At 50.9% G+C, this 12,556-nt stretch overlaps 1 long non-coding RNA gene across 1 annotated transcript; it reads left to right on the plus strand.

Annotated features, from left to right (window-relative positions):
- Positions 1 to 5,524: 5,524 nt before the first annotated feature.
- Positions 5,525 to 11,861, plus strand: LOC134757909 (uncharacterized). The gene is made up of 2 exons (XR_010132638.1): positions 5,525 to 8,846; positions 11,551 to 11,861. It is a non-coding gene; the product is annotated as an uncharacterized lncRNA (long non-coding RNA).
- The last annotated feature ends 695 nt before the right edge of the window (positions 11,862 to 12,556 follow it).

Genomic DNA, 12,556 nt, shown 5'->3' on the forward strand with positions numbered 1-12,556 from the left:
CAAGACCCTGCCCCTACCAAAAAATGTAAACAATAAAAATAAATGAAAAGCAACAATAAAAGAAGGTAGACCACGTGTCACGGGACCTTCCTCTCCTGGGGTGCCTTGTGGGTGTGGGCAGGAGAGGCTATTCCCAACCTTTCACATTCTAAAAACATCCCATGGAAAGTGTACAGACGGCATCTTTGGGGCTCACCTCTGTGCCCGTCACTCGATCGCGGGCCTGCTGAGTGGCGCTATTTTTGGAGGGCAGCTGGGGGAGGGAGGAATTGGTACAATTTTGCTATTATAGGAAGGAAGACTAAGGGATTCCTAGGCTTGCTTACATGTTTTTTTTTTTTTTTTTTTTTTTTTGAGACAGAGTCTTGCTCTGTCGCCCAGGCTGGAGAGCAGTGGCCCCATCTCATCTCACTGCAAGCTCTGCCTCCCGGGTTCACGCCATTCTCCTGCCTCAGCCTCCTGGAGAGTAGCTGGGGCTACAGGCGCCCGCCACCACGCCCGGCTAATTTTTTGTATGTTTAGTAGAGACGGGGTCTCACCATGTTAGCCCGGATGGTCTCAAGATCTACTGAACTTGTGATCCGCCCGCCTCGGCCTCCCAAAGTGCTGGGATTAGAGGTGTGAGCCACCGCGCCCGGCCGCTTTCATGATTGTTTTAGGCTGTCCTTTCGGCATATGAGAGAGTGTGGGAATCCTGTCAGTTCAGGGTTAGAAGCCCAGGATTCATGATTGAGGTGGCTGTCTGCAATAGCAACTTGCTTTCTCATGGCAGAAAATTAGATTTTTTTTTTTTCTTTTTGAGACAGACTCTTTCTCTGTCACTCAGACTGGAGTGCAATGGCACGATCACAGCTCACTGCAGCCTCAAACTCCTGGGCTCCAGCAATCCTCCCACCTCAGCCTCCTGAGCACCAGGGACCACAGGCGTGCGCCCCCATACCCAGCTAATTTTTAAATTTCTTTAGAAATGAGATCTCGCTATGTTGCCCAGGCTGGTCTCAAACTCCTGGGCTTAAGCGATCCTCCTGCTTCAGCCTCCCAAAGTGCTGGGATTACAGGCGTGAGCAACTGCACCTGGCCCATGTATGTGTTTTAATATATATTAAAGAGACGGAGTTTCGCTCTTGTCACCCAGGCTGGAGTGCAGTGGTGCCATCTTGGCTCACTGCAACCTCCGCCTCCCAGGTTCAAGCCATTCTCCTGCCTCAGCCTCCCAAGTAGCTGGGATTACAGGTGCTCACCACCATGTCTTCTGTCCTTAAAGAACGGGAAAATTTGGGTGCAGATGTGTGTGTGTGTGTGTGTGTGTGTGTATGTGTATATATATGTGTGTGTGTGTATATATATGTGTGTGTGTATATATATGTGTTTCTGTATGTATATGTGTATATGTGTGTGTATATATATAAAATACAATATAATTTTTTTAAAAAATATAGGTTTATAAAATTGTTTTATAAAAAAATTTTAAAATATAGAAACAAAATTATAGTTTGTAAAAACATTTTTACACATATGACAATATGTAAAATTGTATTTTATAAAAAGTTTTAAAATATGAAAATATATAAAATTATATTTTATAAAAACATAAGCCCTTCACCCTTCTTCTGTATTAAATTAGCATCCTGCAAAGCTGACCTCCGGGAGTCTCAGAGAGGCTGGCTTGTTTAATGGAACCGTGTATTCTTTTTTGTTTGTTTGTTTTTTGAGGCGGAGTCCTGCTCTGTCACCCAGGCTGGAGTGCAGTGGTGCAATCTCGGCTCACTGCAACCTCCACCTCCCGGGTTCACACCATTCTCCTGCCTCAGCCTCCTGAGTAGCTGGGACTACAGGTGCCCGCCACCACGCCCGGCTCATTTTTTGTATTTTTAGTAGAGACGGGGGTTTCACCTTGTTGGCCAGGCTGGTCTCGAACTCCTAACCTCAGGTGATGCACCCACCTCGGCGTCCCAAAGTGCTGGGATTATAGGCATAAGCCACCGCACCCGGCCACTTCTGCACTTCTGTGTGTCCTTTCTTTCAAGGAAAGGACACAATGCTGGAATTATAGGAAAGGACACGATGTTGGAGTTATTAAATAAGTCCTCTTTGAGATAAACGGGAATGGTTCGTGTCTTGACAGTGAGCATTTGCAGTAGAAATCACGCACACTCAGCAGAGGGCTGCACAAGGCCAGCCGTGCTCCACCTGCCCCCCTCAAAAATCGGCCTCCACACCTGCTGCGGCCATTTCATTACATCTCAAAACAACGTCAACTTATTTAATAAATAGAAGAATTTTTAAATCAAGTCCTGAGGCAGGATGTATAAACTTTAGTATTGATTATGCATCCCTAAAAGCGCTCTCAGTAAAGGGACTTTGCTTCCTTTTCCTCAGGTTCCTATGAAGTCGTTTAATCCGTCTAACTCTTATTTTATGTTGTTTTCCCCGTTTTTATTACTTTATATGACAGTATATCTTTGTAGCCACAAACTGAATAGCATAATTGTGTTTTTTTTTTTCCCCTGAGACAACAATGTGCTTTTTGTTCGAGGAGGTAATAATTGTTGACAAAATCTGTTTTAACGTCGTACCGAAAAAAAAAAAAACCCACAAAACCCTTAACGGACATTTGTAGTCCCCATTTGATCTAAAACACTGTGATATTTGTGTAATCTGCTTTTAAAGTCACCAAAAGTGCTTTGTTGTAAATACTCTGTGATAACATTTGCTTTGTTAACGTATTTTAAATGAAATATAGTTATAATTTCCCTCATGACATTTTCATTTAAATATATATAATTTAAATGTCATGAGGGAAATTATAATTTAATTTAAAAAACGATTTAAATTTATTTAATAAATTTAATTAATAAATAATATATAATAAATATATAATAAATAAATAATCAAATTTGTTTAAATTTAAATTTATTTAAATTTATTTATTAATTATTTATTTAAGTTTATTTAAATTTATTATTATTTATTTTTATTTTATTTCATTTTATTTTATTTTATTTTATTTTATTTTATTTTAGAGACAGGGTATCCTTCTGTTGCCCAGCTTGGAGCGCACCTGTGTGATCTCGGCTCACTGAAACCTCCGCCTCCCGGGTTCAAGCCATTCTCCTGTCTCAGCCTCCCAAGTAGCTGGGATTACAGGCACCCACCACCACACCCGGCTACTTTTTGTATTTTTAGTAGAGATGGGGTTTCTCCATGTTGGCCAGGCTGGTCTTGAACTCCTGACCTCAGGTGATCCACACGCCTCGGCCTCCCAAAGTGCTGGGATGACAGGCGTGAGCTACCGCGCCCGGCTGCCTTCGGACATCTCGGCGGGAGGAACGTGTGGGTTCTATTCAAGCATCAGCTCTGTCTCCCACCTGCTCTCACCTCCGTGGGCACGCCTGGTTCTCGGCACCCGTGGCAGCCGGGCTGTTGAGCCTCGGCTGGGGTTTGCAGAGGTTTTCTGGGAAGAGCTACTCCAATTCAGGCGAGACTGGCAGATCTGGAGAATTCCACGGCCCCGGGGACCCAGGGCAGCTGTCGTGACTGTGGGGTGCAAGGACCTGGTGGCCAGGTGGATCCCAGGCATTGCGATGGGCTCCACGGTGAGCTGTGGAAAAGAGCCTGGGTCCTGGATTTTATGTCTGGGAATCTGCTGACCACACTTGCCCAACTGCTTTACTCATAGTGGTAAAAGCAGCTACTTTTAGGCCGAGCACCGTGGCTTACACCTGTAATCCCAGCACTTTGGGAGGCTGAGGCGGGCGGATCACCTGAGGTCAGGAGTTCGAAACCAGCCTGGCCAACATGGAGAAACCCCGTCTCTACTAAAAATACAAAAATGAGCTGGGCATGGTGGCGGGTGCCTGTAATCCCAGCACTTTGAGAGGCTGAGGCGGGAGTATCACCTGAGGTCAGGAGTTCGAGACCAGCCTGGCTAACGTGGCGAAACCCCGTCTCTACTAAAAATACAAAAATCACCTGGGCATGGTGGCGGGCGCCTGTAATCCCAGCTACTCAGGAGGCTGAGGCAGGAGAATCGCTTGAACCTGGGAGGCGGAGGTTGCAGTGACCTGAGATCGTGGGTGACAGCGAAAGTCTGTCTCAAAAAGAAAAAAAAAAAAATCAATGCTTTGTGAAAATAGAGCCGGTGACCACGGACCCCCCTAGGCACAGCCTCAAGCCACCCAGAAGAAGATGGAAAAGGATTTTCTTTTAAATCAGCGAGATTTAAATAAGCATGGCGAGCACAGCTGGGAGGCCCCGCCAGGAATTCCGAAGGCTGAAAGGGGCCGTGTCCGCTCCCCCATCCTGGAAATAGTCTCCATGGAGCTGCAGAGTCCGGGTGGGCGCCAGGGACGAGCTTTCAACAGCTCACCTGGCCCCAACATTCCGTCCACACATTCCACGACCAAGACAGCCGCCCCCTGCGAGGGATTAACCGAGGGTCGCGCTTAGTGGCAGGAATGCACGCGCCCGATTTAGACATCCCGCTTGGCATAGGCGGTCAGGGTGGCTTGCAAAGGCCCCGGGTGGGTGGATGCCGGAGACGCTGGATCTCTGAGGTCTACAGGAGGAATTGCTTTTCCGATGGGCTGGTCAGGGAGGAAGGAAGCTGGGGAGAAGCCGGGAGTCCCAGCCTCCACAATGCCTGCCCTTCCAAAACCAGCCAGGCCCCCCGGACAGGATGGCAGCCCCCCTCCCGGCCAGCATGACTTCAGGCCTGGGGAATGTGCCACCTTCCGAATTAGAAGGGCACTGGTTCCCACCCGCGGGGAACCGTAACACAGCGTCTCCCTCCTTCCTCTAGGACCCACGGCTGAGCTCGGAGCTGCCCGAGAGCTCGGGATGTGGGGTGCAGAGCAGAGGAGAAACCCCCTCCCACCCCGGGTCCTTGGGGCATAGGTCTTTTTCAGGCCATCTGCGGAAAGGGGACCTGCGTCTTTACCACCCAGGGGCCCTTGTCTTTGCTGCTCAGCTGTGTTTAGGTCCCCGTTGCTGGGTGATACTGGGGAGACGTAAACAGACCTCGGTCAGCCGGGGCTGGGGCAGGAGCAGGTGCAGCTGGACTCCAGGGCAAGGGCCAGCTGCTGCACACAGTCATGCTGAAAAGCATGTCAAAAATAAAAGGAGCAGGGGAAATGGCACCTTTTATTTTTTATTTTATTATTATTATTATCATTTTTGAGATGGAGTTTCGCTCTTGTTACTCAGGCTGGAGTGCAGTGGTGGGATCTCGGCTCACTGCAACCTCCGCCTCCCGGGTTCAAGGGATTCTCCTGCCTCAGCCTCCCGAGTAGCTGGGATGACAGGTGCCCACACCACGCCTGGCTAATTTTTGTATTTTTAGTGGAGATGGGGTCTCGCCGTGTCGGCCAGGCTGTTCTTGAACTCCTGACCTCAGGTGATCCGCCCGCCTCGGCCTCCCAAAGTGCTGGGATTACAGGCGTGAACCACCGCGCCCGGCCTATTTTTTATTTATTTTATTATTAATATTTTTGAGGCGGAGTTTCACTCTTGTTGCCCAGGCTGGAGTGCAGTGGCGGGATCTCGGCTCATTGCAACCTCCGCCTCCCGGGTTCAAGTGATTCTCCTGCCTCAGTCTCCCAAAGTGCTGAGATTACAGGCATGTGCCACCACGCTCGGCTAATTTTGTATTTTTAGTAGAGACGGGGTTTCACCATGTTGGTCAGGCTGGTCTCGAACTCCTGACCTCAGGTGATCCACCCGCCTCGGCCTCCCAGAGTGCTGGGATTACAGGTGTGAGCCACCGTGCCCAGCCGGGTCCGCCTTCAATTTTCAAAACCACACATTTATGGATAATGCAGCACTCGGGAGAGGGATGACTCTGGGTACACTATTGTGGGTATTTTTTGTGTGTGTGTGTGTTTTTTCTGGAGACAGAGTCTTGGGATGATACTGTGTCTGGTGACCCCCAGGGCCTGGGGGTCTTTTGTGAACTGCTCCGCCTCCGTAATCCAGCTATCACAGTCTTTGAAGAAAGATCAATAATTAACCAATTGCAAAACGCAGCGGAATTCGATTCCTGGCGCTCCTGTAACAAAGAACTACCAGGAGGGTGGCCCCTACCAGGAGGGTGGCCCAAAGCAACAGGAACATATCCTTTCCCCATCCTGGAGGCCAGAAGTCTGAGGTGCAGGTGTCTCAGGGCCGCGCTCCCTCCAGAGGCTCTAGGGGAGGGTCCTTCCTGCCTCTCCCAGCTCCTGGGGGCTCCAGGCGTCCCTGGGCTTGTGGCTGCGTCACTCCAGTCTCTGCCTCCGTCTCCACGTGGCCTTCTCCTCTGTGTCTGTGTCTCTTCTTCTGTCTCTTAGAAGGATACCTGTCATTGCATTTAGGGCCCACCCTAATCCAGGATGATCTCATCTCAAGCTCCTTGAGTTAATTATATCTGCAAAGACCCTATTTTCTTTTCTTTCTTTCTTTTTTTTTTTTTTTGAGACAGAGTCTCACTCTGTCGCCGAGGCTGGAGTGCAGTGGCACAATCTCGGCTCACTGCAACCTCCGTCTCCTGAGTTCAAACAATTCTTCTGCTTCAGCCTCCTGAATGGCAGGGATTACAGGCATGCACGACCACATCCAGCTAATTTTTGTATTTTTAGTAGAGACGGGGGTTTCACCATGTTGGCCAAGCTGGTCTCGAACTCCTGACCTCAGGTGATCCACCCGCCTGAGCCTCCCAAAGTGCTGGGATGACAGGTGTGAGCCACCTCACCTGGCCCTATTTTGTTTTTATTTTTTGCAAGGAAGGAATGAAGGGATTTACTGAAAATGGAAGTACCCTCCACAGCGTGGGAGGAGACTGAGAAGAGGAGCTCAAAGACTAAAGGGACCGGCTTTTAAAGACATTTAATTAAAAGGAATTAAATTTCCCTTATGACATTTAGAAAAAAAAAAAATCAAGTCCAAATGATACAAAATGGTCAGCTTGCTTTGTGCCTTGGCGGCCGCATATGGAACATCATTAGAATAGAACCGGAAGCGTCTAGATTTTCACTTTTCACCCTGAAAGATGAAACAGAGATGAAAGCAGTCACCAATTTTCTCTAATTATTTTGCAATTAAGCGTCCGAGCACCCCAGGTAGCGTGGACTCCCACAGCTCTTAAACCAAATACCTGTCTGTCTGAAATTAATTATAAAAATGGATCAAGGGGTGGTTTTCACGTGGTGGCTGATGAATGCTTTCCAAGTCTTGTTTTCCTGTTCGTTTACCGTGGTACGTAAGAAGTACAGAACATAAAATTCACCGTGTGAGCCATTTTTGTTTGTTTGTTTGTTTTTGAGACGGAGTCTCGCTCTGTCGCCCAGGTTGGAGTGCAGTGGCGTGATCTCAGCTCACTGCAATCTCCGCCTCCCGGGTTCAAGCCATTCTCCTGCCTCAGCCTCCTGAGTAGCTGGGACTACAGGCACCTGCCACCACGCCCGGCTAATCGTTGTACTTTTAATAGAGACGGGTTTTACCATATTGGCCAGGCTGGTCTCGAACCCCTGACTTCCTGATCTGCCCACCTCGGCCTCCCAAAGTGCTGGGATGACAGGCGTGAGCCACTGTGCCCGGCCGAGAATTGGTATTATGTTTAGAGCAAAATTAGGAATACGCCTTTGTTCTCCAGATATTAGGATACCTGGACACTCCCAAGTCTGGGTCTGTTTAGTAAATACTTTTTTTTTTTTGAGATGGAGTTTCACTCTTGTTGCCCAGGCTGGAGTGCAGTGGTGCGATCTCAGCTCACCTCAACCTCTGCCTCCCGGGTTCAAGGAATTCTCCTGCCTCAGCCTCCCGAGTAGCTGGGATGACAGGTGCCCGCCACCACACCCGGCTCATTTTGTATTTTTTTAGTAGAGATGGGGTTTCTCCGTGTTGGTCAGGCTGGCCTCGAACTGCCAACCTCAGGTGATCCACCCGCCTCGGCCTCCCAAAGTGCTGGGATTACAGGCGTGAGCCACCGTGCCAGTAAACATTATCAATTTCTTCCTTTTTTTTTTTCTGAGATGGAGTCTCACTCTGTCCCCAGGCTGGAGTGCAGTGGTGCGGTCTCGGCTCACTGCAACCTCCACCTCCCGGGTTCAAGTGATTCTCCTGCCTCAGCCTCCTGAGTAGCTGCGATTACAGGCACCTGCCACCACGCCCGGCTAATTTTTGTGTTTTTAGTAGAGACGGGGTTTCACCATGTTGGCCAGGCTGGTCTCGAACTCCTGACCTCAAGCGATCCACCCGCCTCGGCCTCCCAAAGCGCTGGGATTCCAGGCGTGAGCCACCGCGCCAGGCGTAATTCCTTCCCTTAACCGTAAACGTCTACAGGCAAGGAATGCTGAACTTTCTGAGAAGGCAGCCAGCAAGTTCCAGCCTCATTCTCCAGCCGTCAGTCAAAGATGGAGTCACGGTGGTTCATTCGCCTCTGACAACGAGTCCTCCCGGACGCCACGTGGCTTGTTCTGAAGCCGGGCCGGAGACACCGTCTGGACCCCACCCTGCTCCCCAGGGCCGCCTCCAAAAGGATCCCACCCCAGGGAGCCGTGCAAACACCATAAATCCTGCTAATTGCCACGTTCCCGGCAGCCAGAATCCGTGGTCTGTCTATAGTGGCCTCACGGTCTCCAGCCAAGAGCTCAATCTTGCTTCTGGACAAATATTACCGAGAAACGTCTGCAAACCCCGGGCGCCCGGCTCCCACATCACAGGGGCTGCGTCTCAGAAAACAACTTGTTTCTGCCCATCCACCCCCCACCGCCGCCTCCCCGGGCACCTCGCCACACAAGACGCTCTGGGCTTCCCGTAAAAACACCCGTGTCTGTGACCTGCGCGTGGGGTCACCTCCCCGGCCTACATGCAAGGTGAGGCAGGGGGGCTCACCTGGGGCTCATCTGCCTGAGGGGGTCCTGCCCACGGCTCTGCGACAGAATAGAATAATCAGGGCGTTGTGTGGCAGTGCCCTTCTCCCTGCCCAAGCCCGAGGCACCGTGCCCACTGCAGGAGGGAGGGCACCTGTTCCCCTCCTATCTCAGCCACTCTGCCCACGTGTGTCCCCACAAAACGGGGTCCGTGCAGCCCTGGGGCCGGTCACCGTACCGCATCCTCCTGACAAAGCCAGAAAGAAATCGGCTCTTTGATTTTAACATTAAAAAAAAAAAAAGGGCTGCTTTCTGCTTGCAAAAGAAATGCACACAGGCTGCTGGCAGAAAGTTCTGGAAGATGATAAAGGAAAAAAATAAATTAGTTCGAGAAAACTTTGAGACACCTAACAGCACAAATACCCTCAGTCTTTAGAGAACAGTTGGGGATACACATTCTAGCTCATTTCCCCATGGAACTTTTATTTTTATTTTTTGAGATGAGTCTCTCTCTGTTGCCGAGGCTGGAGTGCAATGGTGTGATCTCAGCTCACTGCAACCTCCGTCTCCCGGGTTCAAGCGATTCTCCTGCCTCAGCCTCCCAATAGCTGAGATTACAGGCACCTGCCACCACGCCCAGCTAATTTTTGTGTATTTACTAGAGACGGGGTTTCACCGTGTTGGCCAGGCTGGTCTCAAGCTCCTGACCTCAGGTGATCCGCCCACCTCAGCCTCCCAAAGTGCTGGGATTATGGGGGTGAGCCACCGCGCCCGGCCCCTCTGTTCTTTTTATAAGCCGCTATGACCGGCCCTGAGAAGAGAGACCACACTCACAGGTTTAATAAATTGGGAATCCCAACTTATTCACACAATGTGCTTCTGTAGATAGAATTTTGTCCACTTAAATTGTGGCGCAGGCATTTCTCTTGCCAGGAAAACTCTTTGGAAACAGCCCTTCTTCCTTCCTTCTTTCCTTCCTTCCTTTCCCTCCCCTGCCTCCCTTCCTTCCCTCCCTCCCTTCCCTCCCTCCCTTCCCTCCCTTCCCTCCCCTCCTTCCTTCTCTTCCTTCCTTCCTTTCCTTCCTTCCTTCCCTCCCTCCCTCCCTTCCTTCCCTTCCTTCCTTCCCTTCCTTTCCTTCCTTCCCTTCCTTCCCTTCCTTCCCTTCCTTCCCTCCCTTCCTTCCCTCCCTTCCTTCCTTCCCTTCCTTCCTTCTCTTCTTTCCTTCCCTTCCTTCCCTTCCTTCCCTCCCTTCCTTCCCTCCCTTCCTTCCCTCCCTTCCTTCCTTCCCTTCCTTCCTTCCCTTCCTTCCTTCTCTTCTTTCCTTCCCTTCCTTCCTTCCTTCCCTCCCTTCCCTCCCTTCCTTCCCTTCCTTCCCTTCCTTCCTTCCTTCTCTTCTTTCCTTCCCTTCCTTCCTTCCCTTCCTTCCTTCCCTTCCTTCCGTTCCTTCCTTCTTTCTTTTTCCCTTTCCTTTTCTTTTTCCTTTTCTTTTTGAGATGTAGTCTCACTCTGTCACCCAGGCTGGAGTGTAGTGGTGTGATCTCGGCTCACTGCAAGCTCCACCTCCCAGGTTCAAGCGATTCTCCTGCCTCAGCCTCCTGAGTGCAGCTGGGATTACAGGCACACACCACCACGCCCGGCTAATTTTTGTGTTTTTTTAGGTAGACATGAGGTTTCACCACATCGGCCAGGCTGGTCTCAAGCTCCTGACCTCAAGTGATCCGCCCGCCTCAACCTCCCAAAGTGCTGGGATGACAGGCGTGAGCCACCGCGCTTGTCCTGCTCTGTAAATTTTGTTTTGGGCCAGGCGTGGTGGCTCACACCTGCAATCCCAGCTCTACGGGAGGCCGAGGCACGAGGGTCGCTGGAGGCCAGGAGTTTGAGTCCCCCAGGCTGGGTAACACAACGAGACCGCATCTCTAAAAATGATAAAAGACAAATTAGCTGGGCGTAGTGACACGGGAGCCTGTCACCCCGGCTCCTGAAGAGGCTGAGGTGGGAGGATCGCTTTAGCTCAGGAGCTGGAGGCTGTAGCGAGCTGTGATCTCACCACCGCACTCCAGCCTGGGCGACAGAGCAAGATGCCATCTCAAAAATAATAAAAACAAGGCCAGGAGCGGTGGCTCACGCCTGTCATCCCCGCACTTTGGGAGGCCGAGGTGGGTGGATCACTTGAAGTCAGGAGTTCGAGACCAGCCTGACCAACATGGAGAAACCCCATCTCTACTAAAAATACAAAATTAGCCAGGTGCAGTGGTTCATGCCTGTCATCCCAGCGCTTCGGGAGGCCAAGGTGGGTGGATCATGAGGTCAGGAGCTCGAGACCAGCCTGACCAAGATGGAGAAACCCCATCTCTACTAAAAATACCAACTTAGCCGGGCGTGGTGGTGGGTGCCTGTCATCCCAGCGCTTTGGGAGGCCAAGGTGGGTGGATCACATGAGGTCAGGAGCTCGAGACCAGCCTGACCAACATGGAGAAACCCTGTCTCTACTAAAAATACAAAATTAGCTGGGTGTGGTGGTGGCAGGTGCCTGCAATCCCAGCTACTGGGGAGGCTGAGGCAGGAGAATCGCTTGAACCCGGGAGGTGGAGGTTGCAGTGAGCTGAGATCACGCCATTGCACTCCAGGCTGTGCAACAGAGCAAAAACTCTGTCTCAAAAATAATATAATAATAATAATAATAAAAACAACTGTTTTCATGCTGCAGACAGCACACAGGCCAGGACGTCAGGGTGTCGTGAGGGGCCGTCGGAGAACGTCTAAGGGACGTCCCTGCATTCCTGGCTGGAGGTCCTGCGCCAGCGGCCTCCGTGTGAGAAAACTTTCGCTCTGCAAACTCTCAGAGCCCCCACCTGCTCCCGCCTCCCGTCTGTCCTGGTTCTTGGGACCCCGGAGCCTTCTCTGTCCAGACCTCCCAGGTCCTGACGGGAATCCGGATAAACTCATTGGGGCGAAGGTGTTAACGGCAGGCCCCTGTCTAATGTATTTCGCCACCCAGATAAAATGAGTGTTTTCACAGCTGCCGTTAATTTCTTACCCTGAGGAAGAAAGGAAGGACTTTGAGGCACCTGCGGCCGGGTTGGGGTGCGGCAGGGGGATTTCTGGACGCGGACGGCGTGTGGGGAGTTCCTGGGGTCCCTAGGGCCACACCACGTAGGTGGCAGCTGGCTCCGTCCTGCAAAGCCCCGGCTTCGGTGAGAGATTTATCACCTGCTCGGCCTCGGAGACGGGGAAGAAAAACACAGCCTGGAAGTGGTCCTGGCTGACGGACGGGCCCCTGGGGAGCTGTCCCCAAATGCGCGTCTTCTTTCTCCTTTCTGTCACAGCCTCCCGGCCCTGCTCTGGCTGAGTGGGGCTTTCAGTGAACGCTTGTTGAGTGTCCACGGAGCTCTGAGTGCTGTTCCAGGGACTGGGTATGTGGTGGGGTGTGTGAGGTTCCCTTCTCTCTAGTGCAGAGATCAGGAGTGAGTAGACAAAGAAAATAGCATCTAACTGCTGCTTGTGATGAGTTGTTGTTTTTTTTTTTTTTTTTTTTTTTTTTTGAGACAGAGTCTCGCTGTCATTACTAGGCTGGAGAGCAATGGCGTGATCTTGGCTCACGGCAACCTCTGCTTCTGGGTTCAAGGCATCCTCCTGCCTCAGTCTCCCGAGTAGCTGGGATGACAGGCAGCTGCCACCATGCCTGGGTAAGTTTGTATTTTTAGTAGAGACGG

This window comes from Gorilla gorilla, chromosome Y (genome assembly GCF_029281585.2).
Source record: "Gorilla gorilla gorilla isolate KB3781 chromosome Y, NHGRI_mGorGor1-v2.1_pri, whole genome shotgun sequence".
Lineage (NCBI taxonomy): Eukaryota > Metazoa > Chordata > Mammalia > Primates > Hominidae > Gorilla > Gorilla gorilla.